Raw genomic sequence first — 12,500 nt, 5'->3', positions numbered from 1 at the left:
CAAACCCTCGATTCCCCAAGCCTTTCCTCACTCTCTCGCTCGCACCTTGCTAGCTACCAGAGAGAGAGAGTGTGCCTGCCTCTCTCCCTTCTCGCTTGTCCTGTCCTTGGTAAGCTAGCCTTCGATCGGACCTAGCTAGCTACCAGAGAGAGAGAGAGTGTGCCTGCCTCTCTCTCTCTCTCCCTTCTCGCTTGTCCTGTCCTAGGTAAGCTAGCCTTCGATCGGACCTAGCTAGCTACCAGAGAGAGAGTGTGCCTGCCTCTCTCCCTTCTCGCTTGTCCTGTCCTTCGTACGCTAGCCTTCGATCGCACCTTGCTAGCTACCAGAGAGAGAGTGTGCCTGCCTCTCTCCCTTCTCGCTTGTCCTGTCCTTGGTAAGCTAGCCTTCGATCGCACCTTGCTAGCTACCAGAGAGAGAGAGAGCGTGCCTGCCTCTCTCTCTCCCTTCACGCTTGTCCTGTCCTTGGTAGGCTAGCCTTCGCTCGCACCTAGCTAGCTACCAGAGAGAGAGAGAGAGTGTGTGTCTGCCTGCCTGCCTGCCTTATCGGCCTCTCTCTCTCGTCTCGATTCACTTTCAATCGAGACCATAGGAAACGCATTTTTTCCTATATAATAGTACCAAATACTATGTGTGGGTAGTTGGTCAAAAAGTTGCCCAAAAGGTGCACCTTTTTGAATTCGTTCCGTTTTTACCAAGGGCTTTCTACCACGGCCAAACCCTCGATTCCCCAAGCCTTTCCTCACTCTCTCTCTCGCACCTTGCTAGCTACCAGAGAGAGAGAGAGTGTGCCTGCCTCTCTCCCTTCTCGCTTGTCCTGTCCTTAGTAAGCTAGCCTTCGATCGGACCTAGCTAGCTACCAGAGAGAGAGAGTGTGCCTGCCTCTCTCTCTCTCTCCCTTCTCGCTTGTCCTGTCCTTGGTAAGCTAGCCTTCGATCGCACCTTGCTAGCTACCAGAGAGAGAGAGCGTGCCTGCCTCTCTCCCTTCACGCTTGTCCTGTCCTTGGTAGGCTAGCCTTCGATCGCACCTAGCTAGCTACCAGAGAGAGAGAGTGTGTGTCTACCTGCCTGCCTGCCTTATCGGCCTCTCTCTCTCTCTCGTCTCGATTCACATTCAATCGAGACCATAGGAAACGCATTTTTTCCTATATAATAGTGCCAAATACTATATGTGGGTAGTTAGTTAGGAAAGTTTCAACTTCCTAACCTTACAGACACTACCCAAGCCATATCGCTACTAGAGCGAGAGAGGGTGCCCCTGCCTCTCTCTCTCTCTACCTTTCGCTCTACTCCTAGCACTCCTGGCTAGATCGGCATTGCATGCTGGCTGGGACGACCTATCCAACGAGGGGTCGATCGTCCCGATGCGACCAGGCGATCGGTCGCAACAGGGAAGAAACCAGCTATCGTACTACGTCTCTAATGCAATGTATAGGACCCCAAAATCACTTCTTCCCTATATATAGTGCCAAATTCTATATGGGGGTAGTTGGTCAGGAAAGTTTCAATTTTGAAATCGTGCCTTTGCTACCAACGGCTTTGCACCAAGGGAAAGCCAGGGGTACACAAGGACTAGCGCCACAGTCTCACTTCTCGGTTTTATTTTATTCATTATCTCGGTAACGGATAGGAATTTTTTGATGGGGTTTGCTTTGGCAGATCGGCCATTACGAGAGCTATAAAGCAATGTCAATTGCGAGATTCGAACTCTTCCCTGTTGGTCGGGGCGGTGGGTGCGTCAAAACATATGACTTTTCAAAAAATCGACTTTATGCCGTTTCACTAAATGTTGAATATCTCGGGAACCCCTTGATATTTTTCCATGGGGTTTGCATTGGAATATTGGCCAATGAAAGGTCTAGATTGCTATGTCGGCGGCGGGATTCGAACTCGTGCTAGGTAGTTTTTACAGTGAAAAAACCGATGAACAAATGACTTTTTTGGCAATATCTCCGTAACAAATGGGAATATTTCGACGAGGTTTATGCCGGCAAGTCGGTCTCGATAGCCTGTATCAGAAAATAACAAGTTGCCTGGCACAACTCCTCCCCAATCGTCGGGGCGGTGGGTGCGTCAAAACATATGACTTTTCAAAAAAAATCGACTTTATGCCGTTTCACTAAATGTTGAATATCTCGGGAACCCCTTGATATTTTTCCATGGGGTTTGCATTAGAATATTGGCCAATGAAGGGTCTAGATTGCTATGTCGGCGGCGGGATTCGAACTCGTGCTAGGTCGTTTTCACAGTGAAAAAACCGATGAACAAATGACTTTTTTGGCAATATCTCCGTAACAAATGGGAATATTTCGACGAGGTTTATGCCGGCAAGTCGGTCTCGATAGCCTGTATCAGAAAATAACAAGTTGCCTGGCACAACTCCTCCCCAATCGTCGGGGCGGTGGGTGCGTCAAAACATATGACTTTTCAAAAAAAATCGACTTTATGCCGTTTCACTAAATGTTGAATATCTCGGGAACCCCTTGATATTTTTCCATGGGGTTTGCATTAGAATATTGGCCAATGAAGGGTCTAGATTGCTATGTCGGCGGCGGGATTCGAACTCGTGCTAGGTCGTTTTCACAGTGAAAAAACCGATGAACAAATGACTTTTTTGGCAATATCTCCGTAACAAATGGGAATATTTCGACGGGGTTTATGTCGGCAAGTCGGCCTCGATAGCCTGTATCAGAAAATATCAAGTTGCCTGGCACACCTCCTCCTCAATCGTCGGGGCGGTGGGTGCGTCAAAACATATGACTTTACAAAAAGTCTTTATGCCGTTTCACTAAACGTTGAATATTTTGGGAACCGCTTGACATTTTTCCATGGGGTTTGCATTGGAATATTGGACAATGAAGGTTCTAGACTGCTATGTCGACGGCGGGATTCGAACTTGTGCTAGGTCGTCCTCACAATTAAAAAACCGATGAAAAGCTACAGTTTCCCCCATATCTCCAGAACGGCTGGGAATATTTTCAAGCGGTTTGCTGCAGCGTGTCGGGGCCACGGGGCCACCTCGGGGAACGGGTGCCACCCGGACGCCACCGGGCGAGGTGGTGTCAAAATGGCGGAAAAACCGTTAGGTTCCTAGAATGAAGTGGTGGAAGGGAACGTCCCATTGGCACGTTTCACACCTCGGCAGACGCGCCTGGTCGAGACGAAGACATAGAGTGGTAGATGTTGAAAATCGGTGGAGGTTTGGCCGAGTTAGGGGCTATTTTGTCACCCGGCAGGGGCCACAAAACGACAAAGTCCGAAAAGCTACAGTTTCCCCCATATCTCCAGAACGGCTGGGAATATTTTCAAGCGGTTTGCTGCAGCGTGTCGGGGCCACGGGGCCACGTCGGGGAACGGGTGCCACCCGGACGCCACCGGGCGAGGTGGTGTCAAAATGGCGGAAAAACCGTTAGGTTCCTAGAATGAAGTGGTGGAAGGGAACGTCCCATTGGCACGTTTCACACCTCGGCAGACGCGCCTGGTCGAGACGAAGACAGAGAGTGCTGGATGTTGAAAATCGGTGCAGGTTTGGCCGAGTTAGGGGCTATTTTGTCACCCGGCAGGGGCCACAAAACGACAAAGTCCGAAAAGCTACAGTTTCCCCCATATCTCCAGAACGGCTGGGAATATTTTCAAGCGGTTTGCTGCAGCGTGTCGGGGCCACGGGGCCACGTCGGGGAACGGGTGCCACCCGGACGCCACCGGGCGAGGTGGTGTCAAAATGGCGGAAAAACCGTTAGGTTCCAAGAATGAAGTGGTGGAAGGGAACGTCCCATTGGCACGTTTCACACCTCGGCAGACGCGCCTGGTCGAGACGAAGACAGAGAGTGCTGGATGATGAAAATCGGTGCAGGTTTGGCCGAGCTAGGGGCTATTTTGTCACCCGGCAGGGGCCACAAAACGACAAAGTCCGAAAAGCTACAGTTTCCCCCATATCTCCAGAACGGCTGGGAATATTTTCAAGCGGTTTGCTGCAGCGTGTCGGGGCCACGGGGCCACGTCGGGGAACGGGTGCCAACCGGACGCCACCGGGCGAGGTGGTGTCAAAATGGCGGAAAAACCGTTAGGTTCCAAGAATGAAGTGGTGGAAGGGAACGTCACATTGGCACGTTTCACACCTCGGCAGACGCGCCTGGTCGAGACGAAGACAGAGAGTGCTGGATGATGGAAATCGGTGGAGGTTTGGCCGAGTTAGGGGCTATTTTGTCACCCGGCAGGGGCCACAAAACGACAAAGTCCGAAAAGCTACAGTTTCCCCCATATCTCCAGGACGGCTGGGAATATTTTCAAGCGGTTTGCTGCAGCGTGTCGGGGCCACGGGGCCACGTCGGGGAACGGGTGCCACCCGGACGCAACCGGGCGAGGTGGTGTCAAAATGGCGGAAAAACCGTTGGGGTTCCAGAATGAAGTGGTGGAAGGGAACGTCACATTGGCACGTTTCACACCTCGGCAGACGCGCATGGTCGAGACGAAGACATTGAGTGGTAGATGATGAAAATCGGTGGAGGTTTGGCCGAGTTAGGGGCTATTTTTCACCCATGCCACAATAGTCAAGGTCAAGGTAGGGAGCGTGGGAAAATAGTGTTTTTCTCCCAAGCGTGGAAAGATATGTTAAAGTTTGACCCACCGGCGCCTAGGTCTGGATGAGTCGCACCTGCCTGTGTTATCCCCGTGCATGTCGCTGTGTCCGTTCGTGCGTACGCCTTCGCATAGCAAACGCTTCGGTGCCAAGTCGGTAGCTTAAAGTTGGTTTTCTCCGAAAGCCTATGAGCGATCTTAAGGTGCGACCCATCGGCAGATGGGCCTCGACGAGACGCAGCTGGCAGTGAAAACCCCATGGATCTCGGCTGGTCCGATCGTCCGTAAGTCAAAGAAAACGAATGCAATGGAATTCGCAATGGTCAGCTCGCTGCGAGAATCGGATTATTTTTTTTCCTGGCCAAACGGGTGGACCAATGGGCAATTGCAAGACGTCATTCGATCTGGCGTGACGAGAGGCGTCTTGGAAAAAAAAATAAGTCCATTGGACCTGTACGTTCGTCCGTAATGGTAAGAAAACCGATTTTTGGAACCCCCCTCCAATGTTAAAGTGAAAATGTCCATTAAAAAAAGTTTTCTCGCCGACGGGTAGAGGTATTGTCCCGTGTCGTGGTTCGACCGCTCGGGCCCGACGAGACGCGTCTGCCGGTGCCAGGCACGGTCGAGTAGGCGTGTCCGTTCGTCCGTGCGCTCTGGAAAACGTTTTCAGCCGCGCCGAACCATACGAGTGCGAAGTTGGCTTAAATCGAGTTTGCTCGAAAAGTAATGGACCGATTTTGACATGCGACCTACCGACAGGTCGGTCTCGGCAAGACACGTCGGACGGTGTGAAAGACATGGAATTCCCATCGTCCGTTCGTCCGTCCGGGGAAGAAAACGGGCCCGTTGATGTCAATGTCGGAAGCGGGCGACATTGGGTCGAAGCGAGTTTTGAGCATCGCCACTTAAAGGTATGTTGCCATGCCCTACGTCGTAAGATGGGCCTGGAAGAGCCGCATCTGGTGGTGCAAACCGCATGAAAATCGGCTTGTCCGTTCGTCCGTGCGACCCGTCCACGTGCATGTCGCTGGAGCGCGACATGGGGTTGAAGCGAGTTTTCAGCATCGCCACTTGGCAGGATGTTGACGAGCCATACGTCGGACGATGGGCCTGGAGAAGACGCATCTGTGCGTGCAAACCCCGTGAAAATCTGCTGGTCCGTTCGTCCGTACGGCTGAGAAAATGCGTAGTTCAAGGTCAAGGTCGGGAGCGTGGGAAAAAAATGGCTTGGGTGCAGTTTTCTCTGGAACGGGAAGAGCTATCTTGAAGTGGGAAGCACCGGCACATCGGCCCGGACGAGTCGCATCTGCCTGCGAAAAGGGCATTTGAATCACCGTGTCCGTTCGTGTGCAGGACGAGGAAAATGAATGGTTTGACTGTTGCGGAGAAGACGGATCCGTACTTGGAGTTAGTACGTGATTTACGCTGGCGCACAAAGAGAGATATAAATACCAAGAAGAAGAAGAAGAAGAAGAAGAAGAAAAAAATTAGAAAATAAAAATAACAAAGAAGAAGAAGAAGGAAGGCGGGAAGAAAGAACATAATAATAATAATAATAACAATAAAACCCGCAATACAAGGTGATTTTGTACGATACTATTTAAAACACTTTATGGAAGCGTTCGATTGTCGTTTCTATGCATAAACTTGGCAATTGTAATCCATTCCACTGCATTTTTCATGATGGGAAAATATTGTCCCACTTGGGCAAAGATTGGCCCAAAATCTACCTGGCATTGGAAGCACTTGGCTTCATTCACCTTAGGACTCCAGCGTTACCTTGTCGTACAGACAATATTGTGTAGGCATGTTTGTCAAATTCCTTGGTTCGACATTAAAATCACTTCATACAAACAATATAAGTGATTTCGTCCAATTGCGCTCTTTGACAAATTTCAAAATTGTGTGCAATTCGATCATGTGGCATTGATAACACTTTACAGAAGCGTTTAATTATGTTCTGTCTGCATGAAGTTGGCATTTTCCATGATGGGAAATATTTCCCAAAACCTACATGTTATCTGACTTCGAGCCCCCCAAAAATTGCCAAGAAATGTAGCAAAATGTGGCCAAAAACCTACGTTATTGGGTTTGGGGCAAAAATTTGCACAACAATGGTCCGAAAAGTGGCCAAAAACCTACCTAAACTTTTCCGAGACACGCTCAACAGTGTCTTCTTTCCGCACCGTTTGTGTCAAGCCCGTTCCCTTGTCTGTGACGGGAACAAATAAATTTTAAAAAAAACAGACCAAAAAAAAAAAAAAAAAAAAAAAAAACAGAAAAGAAAAGAAAAGAAAAGAAAAGAAAAGAAAAATTCGTATCTGTAGAACGGTAAAAGATATTCTCATGCGGTTTGCGTTGGCTGCTGCGTCCTAGACAGAGCTATTATGTCTCTCTGTATGTCTGTATGTATGTATGTATGTATGTATGTATGTATGTATGTATGTATGTATGTATGTATGCAAATCAAATCAATAAATAACCAAGTCCAACAAAACCCATTTCTTCCATGCAAGTGTAAAGTTTCGAAAAATTGAAAGCTTAGGAATAGAGCGACGTGCCATATGTCGGCAGATCGGGCTCGAAGAGACGACTCTGTTAGAGCAAACCGCACGTCAATAGCCCTGTCCGTTCGTCCGTACGCTTCGAGAAACCGACCGTTTCTAGGTAAAACGCGCCTTAAAGTTCCTTTCCTCCGGAAGGGCAAGAGCTAGGTGGACGTGCGACCCAGGGCCAGTTTGGTCTTGAAGAGACGCGTCAGGCAGTGAAAACCCCACGAAAATCGGACTGTCCGTTCGCCCGCCATTGGAAGAAAACCGATTCCTTCCATGCAAGTGTGAAGTTTCGAAAAATTGAAAGCTTAGGAATAGAGCGACGTGCCATATGTCGGCAGATCGGGCTCGACGAGGCCACTGTGCTAGAGCAAACCGAACGTCGATAGCCCTGTCCGTTCGTCCGTTCGCTTCGAAAAACCGACCGTTTTTAGGTGAAACGCGGCGTAAAGTTCCTTTTCTCGGGAGGGGCAAGAGCTAGGTGGACGTGCCACCCAGGGCCAGATTGGCCTTGAAGAGACGCGTCTGGCAGTGAAAACCCCACGAAAATCGGACAGTCCGTTCGTCCGTGCGACCATGAAAAGCCGAAGGTCAAGGTCGTTGCCATCACGGCATTCCGTTGGTTCGGTATCTTCACTCGAATACCTATATCTTTCGAACGCTCGAAGATATTTTCGTGCGGTTTGCTGCGGCTGATGGGTCTGAGAAAGACCTATCCGTCGATGCCTTGCGCTGGAAGATGGCTTCATCCTGGACGAGGCGGTGGCCATTTCAGCGAGAGACGAAAGTAATGGGAAAATAACAAGTAACCGACTTCGCTCGGGAAGCAATTTATCGGCACTCTTGCTAGAAAATTCGTGTCTCTAAAACGGCGAAAGATATTCTCGTGCGGTTTGCGGTGGCGGCTGCGTCCTAGACAGGGCTATCCACGCATGCCTTGCCGAGCGAGATGGCTTCAAAGATGGCTTCGTGATGGCCGTTCAGGCACAGGCAGAAATCACTGGAGGGGGGGATAGACACACAAAACTCGCTCGGGAAGCAATTTATCGGCACACTTGCTAGAAAATTCGCCTCTCTAAAACGGCGAAAGATATTCTCGTGCGGTTTGCGGTGGCGGCTGCGTCCTAGACAGAGCTATCCACGCATGCCTTGCCGAGCGAGATATATATATATATATATATATATATATATATATATATATATATATACACACACACACACACAAAGACAGACACACACACACACACACACACACACACACACACACACACACACATCAATTAATAACTAAGTCCAACGTTGGTTTTAGTTACTTCGCTTCCAAGGGCTTTGCACCAAGGGAATGTCAGGGGTACACAAGGCCTAGCGCCGACGGCGGGAGGTATTATCAAATGTCAGATGCCAAAAGATCTGTCTTGAATAGACGCGTCGGCCTGTGCCAAATATATCTTAATGGCTGCGTCCGTTCGTCCGCCATCGGGAGAAAACCGTTTTCTTCCATGCAAGTGTGAAGTTTCGAAAAATTGAAATCTTTGGAATATAGCGACGTGCCACATGTCGGCAGATCGGGCTCGAAGAGACGACTCTGTTAGAGCAAACCGCACGTCAATAGCCCTGTCCGTTCGTCCGTACGCTTCGAGAAACCGACCGTTTCTAGGTAAAACGCGGCTTAAAGTTCCTTTCCTCCGGAAGGGCAAGAGCTAGGTGGACGTGCGACCCAGGGCCAGATTGGTCTTGAAGAGACGCGTCAGGCAGTGAAAACCCCACGAAAATCGGACTGTCCGTTCGCCCGCCATTGGAAGAAAACCGATTCCTTCCATGCAAGTGTGAAGTTTCGAAAAATTGAAAGCTTAGGAATAGAGCGACTTGCCATATGTCGGCAGATCGGGCTCGACGAGGCCACTGTGCTAGAGCAAACCGAACGTCGATAGCCCTGTCCGTTCGTCCGTACGCTTCGAAAAACCGACCGTTTTTAGGTGAAACGCGGCGTAAAGTTCCTTTTCTCGGGAGGGGCAAGAGCTAGGTGGACGTGCCACCCACGGCCAGATTGGCCTTGAAGAGACGCGTCTGGCAGTGAAAACCCCACGAAAATCGGACTGTCCGTTCGTCCGTGCGACCATGAAAAGCCGAAGGTCAAGGTCGTTGCCATCACGGCATTCCGTTGGTTCGGTATCTTCACTCGAATACCTATATCTTTCGAACGCTCGAAGATATTTTCGTGCGGTTTGCTGCGGCTGATGGGTCTGAGAAAGACCTATCCGTCGATGCCTTGCGCAGGAAGATGGCTTCATCCTGGACGACGCGGTGGCCATTTCAGCGAGAGACGAAAGTAATGGGAAAATAACAAGTAACCGACTTCGCTCGGGAAGCAATTTATCGGCACTCTTGCTAGAAAATTCGTATCTCTAAAACGGCGAAAGATATTCTCGTGCGGTTTGCGGTGGCGGCTGCGTCCTAGACAGAGCTATCCACGCATGCCTTGCCGAGCGAGATGGCTTCAAAGATGGCTTCGTGATGGCCTTTCAGGCACAGGCAGAAATCACTGGAGGGGGGGATAGACACACAAAACTCGCTCGGGAAGCAATTTATCGGCACTCTTGCTAGAAAATTCGTGTCTCTAAAACGGCGAAAGATATTCTCGTGCGGTTTGCGGTGGCGGCTGCGTCCTAGACAGAGCTATCCACGCATGCCTTGCCGAACGAGATGGCTTCAAAGATGGCTTCGTGATGGCCGCCCAGGCACAGGCAGAAATCACTGGAGGGGGGGATGGGATAGACACACAAAACTCGCTCGGTATGCAATTTATCGGCACACTTGCTAGAAAATTCGCCTCTCTAAAACGGCGAAAGATATTCTCGTGCGGTTTGCGGTGGCGGCTGCGTCCTAGACAGAGCTATCCACGCATGCCTTGCCGAACGAGATGGCTTCAAGGATGGCTTCGTGATGGCCGTTCAGGCACAGGCAGAAATCACTGGAGGGGGGGATAGACACACAAAACTCGCTCGGGAAGCAATTTATCGGCACACTTGCTAGAAAAATCGTGTCTCTGAAACGGCGAAAGATATTCTCGTGCGGTTTGCGGTGGCGGCTGCGTCCTAGACAGAGCTATCCACGCATGCCTTGCCGAACGAGATGGCTTCAAAGATGGCTTCGTGATGGCCGTTCAGGCACAGGCAGAAATCACTGGAGGGGGGGATAGACACACAAAACTCGCTCGGGAAGCAATTTATCGGCACACTTGCTAGAAAATTCGTGTCTCTGAAACGGCGAAAGATATTCTCGTGCGGTTTGCGGTGGCGGCTGCGTCCTAGACAGAGCTGTCCACGCATGCCATGCGGAGAGAAGAAGGAAAAAAAAAATTGAAAAAAAAATGGAAGAAAATGACAATCGTGGCCAAAGAGAAACGATTTTTAACCGGCCACGGTTGTCATTTTCTTCCAAGGGTTAAAAAAAAAAAAAAAAAAAAAATACTAAGTCCAACTTTTTCACCAGTTCTCACCCACCAGTTTCTGACATCCATCGTCAAAAAACTAAGTCCAAAGCACTGCGTGAAAAAAAACTAAGTCCAACTTTTTCACCAGTTTCTGACATCCACCGGCAAAAAACTAAGTCCAACTTTTTCACCAGTTCTCACCCACCAGTTTCTGACATCCATCGTCAAAAAACTAAGTCCAACGCACTGCGTGAAAAAAACTAAGTCCAACTTTTTCACCCACCAGTTTCTGACATCCACCGCCAAAAATCTAAGTCCAACTTTTTCACCAGTTCTCACCCACCAGTTTCTGACATCCACCGTCAAAAAACTAAGTCCAACGCACTGCGTGAAAAAAACTAAGTCCAACTTTTTCACCCACCAGTTTCTGACATCCACCGCCAAAAATCTAAGTCCAACTTTTTCACCAGTTCTCACCCACCAGTTTCTGACATCCACCGTCAAAAAACTAAGTCCAACGCACTGCGTGAAAAAAACTAAGTCCAACTTTTCGACGGACGATATGTCTATGTCCAGCTCTCTACACAGTGGGCAAGTATCCAACCGAAGAAAAAATAAAAGGGCACCTCCGAACGATAAAGTCCCAAGTTATCACCAGTTTTTCACACCCAGACGTCTCTCCCTTCACGCCAGACGCCTGGGAAAGGAAAACTCGCTCTTTGCCATTTTTGGTCTAAACCTAGCCCTGGTTCCCTCTTAGACCTTTTCTTTGGCTCTCTCTGCCTTTTGCATGCCCGTACCTTCGCCGCTTTTTCCCCTCGGAGATAGTGTCCTTCTTGCGAGGACAAATCTCCTAGTCGTGAGGCTAAGTCTCAATAGATCGCAGTGTGGTGGCTGCTCTACTAAGTACGACACCCCGACCGAGAGCTAAGTCGTCTACAAATGATTTTACGCCGCTACATCGCATGGGATGGATATCGTGCTAGTCGGGCCGGGCTCCGTGCTAGGAGAGGCACCGGCCGAGAGACTCGTTGCTGCGGCTCGACCCGCCGCGGGGTCCCGACGGAAGGGACCCGCGCGTCTATCGTTGCCTCCCGAAGGCAAGCGGCGCACAGAAAGTATCGTTGCATTTTCGGGCGGGATTCTGACTTAGAGGCGTTCAGTCATAATCCCTCAGATGGTAGCTTCGCACCATTGGCCTACCGACCAAGCACATGAACCAAATGTCTGAACCTGCGGTTCCTCTCGTACTGAGCAGGATTACCGGTGCAACGACGGCGGTCAACGGTAGGGTAAAACTAACCTGTCTCACGACGGTCTAAACCCAGCTCACGTTCCCTGTTAGCGGGTGAACAATCCAACGCTTGGCGAATTCTGCTTCGCAATGATAGGAAGAGCCGACATCGAAGGATCAAAAAGCAACGTCGCTATGAACGCTTGGCTGCCACAAGCCAGTTATCCCTGTGGTAACTTTTCTGACACCTCTTGCTTAAAACTCCTAAAGTCAAAAGGATCGATAGGCCACGCTTTCACGGTCTGTATTCGTACTGAAAATCAAAATCAAGTGAGCTTTTGCCCTTTTGCTCCGCGCGAGGTTTCCGTCCTCGCTGAGCTCACCTTAGGACACCTGCGTTACCTTTTGACAGATGTACCGCCCCAGTCAAACTCCCCGCCTGACACTGTCTTCAGAGCGGATCGCCCGCACCGGTCGCCCCGCGAAGGACGGCCGGCGGCTGCGGGCTTGCAATGCCAGAAACGAGGGGCTCGCGCCCCGCTCTCCGCTTCACTGGATAAGTAAAGAAACGATGAAAGTAGTGGTATTTCAAGGTCGCTTTTGACGGCTCCCACTTATGCTACACCTCTCATGTCTCTTCACAAAGTCAGACTAGAGTCAAGCTCAACAGGGTCTTCTTTCCCCGCCGTTTGTGCCAAGCCCGTTC

General features: G+C 50.0%; 1 pseudogene; it reads right to left on the bottom strand.

Moving 5' to 3' along the window:
- Positions 1–11,404: 11,404 nt before the first annotated feature.
- On the bottom strand, positions 11,405–12,500 carry LOC149771874 (large subunit ribosomal RNA; annotated as a pseudogene; the record flags this gene model as incomplete).

Source organism: Sinohyriopsis cumingii, unplaced genomic scaffold (genome assembly GCF_028554795.1).
Source record: "Sinohyriopsis cumingii isolate HCF-2022 unplaced genomic scaffold, ASM2855479v2 utg001614l, whole genome shotgun sequence".
NCBI classification, from domain to species: Eukaryota; Metazoa; Mollusca; class Bivalvia; order Unionida; family Unionidae; genus Sinohyriopsis; species Sinohyriopsis cumingii.
This window is presented reverse-complemented; position numbering and strand designations above follow the sequence as displayed.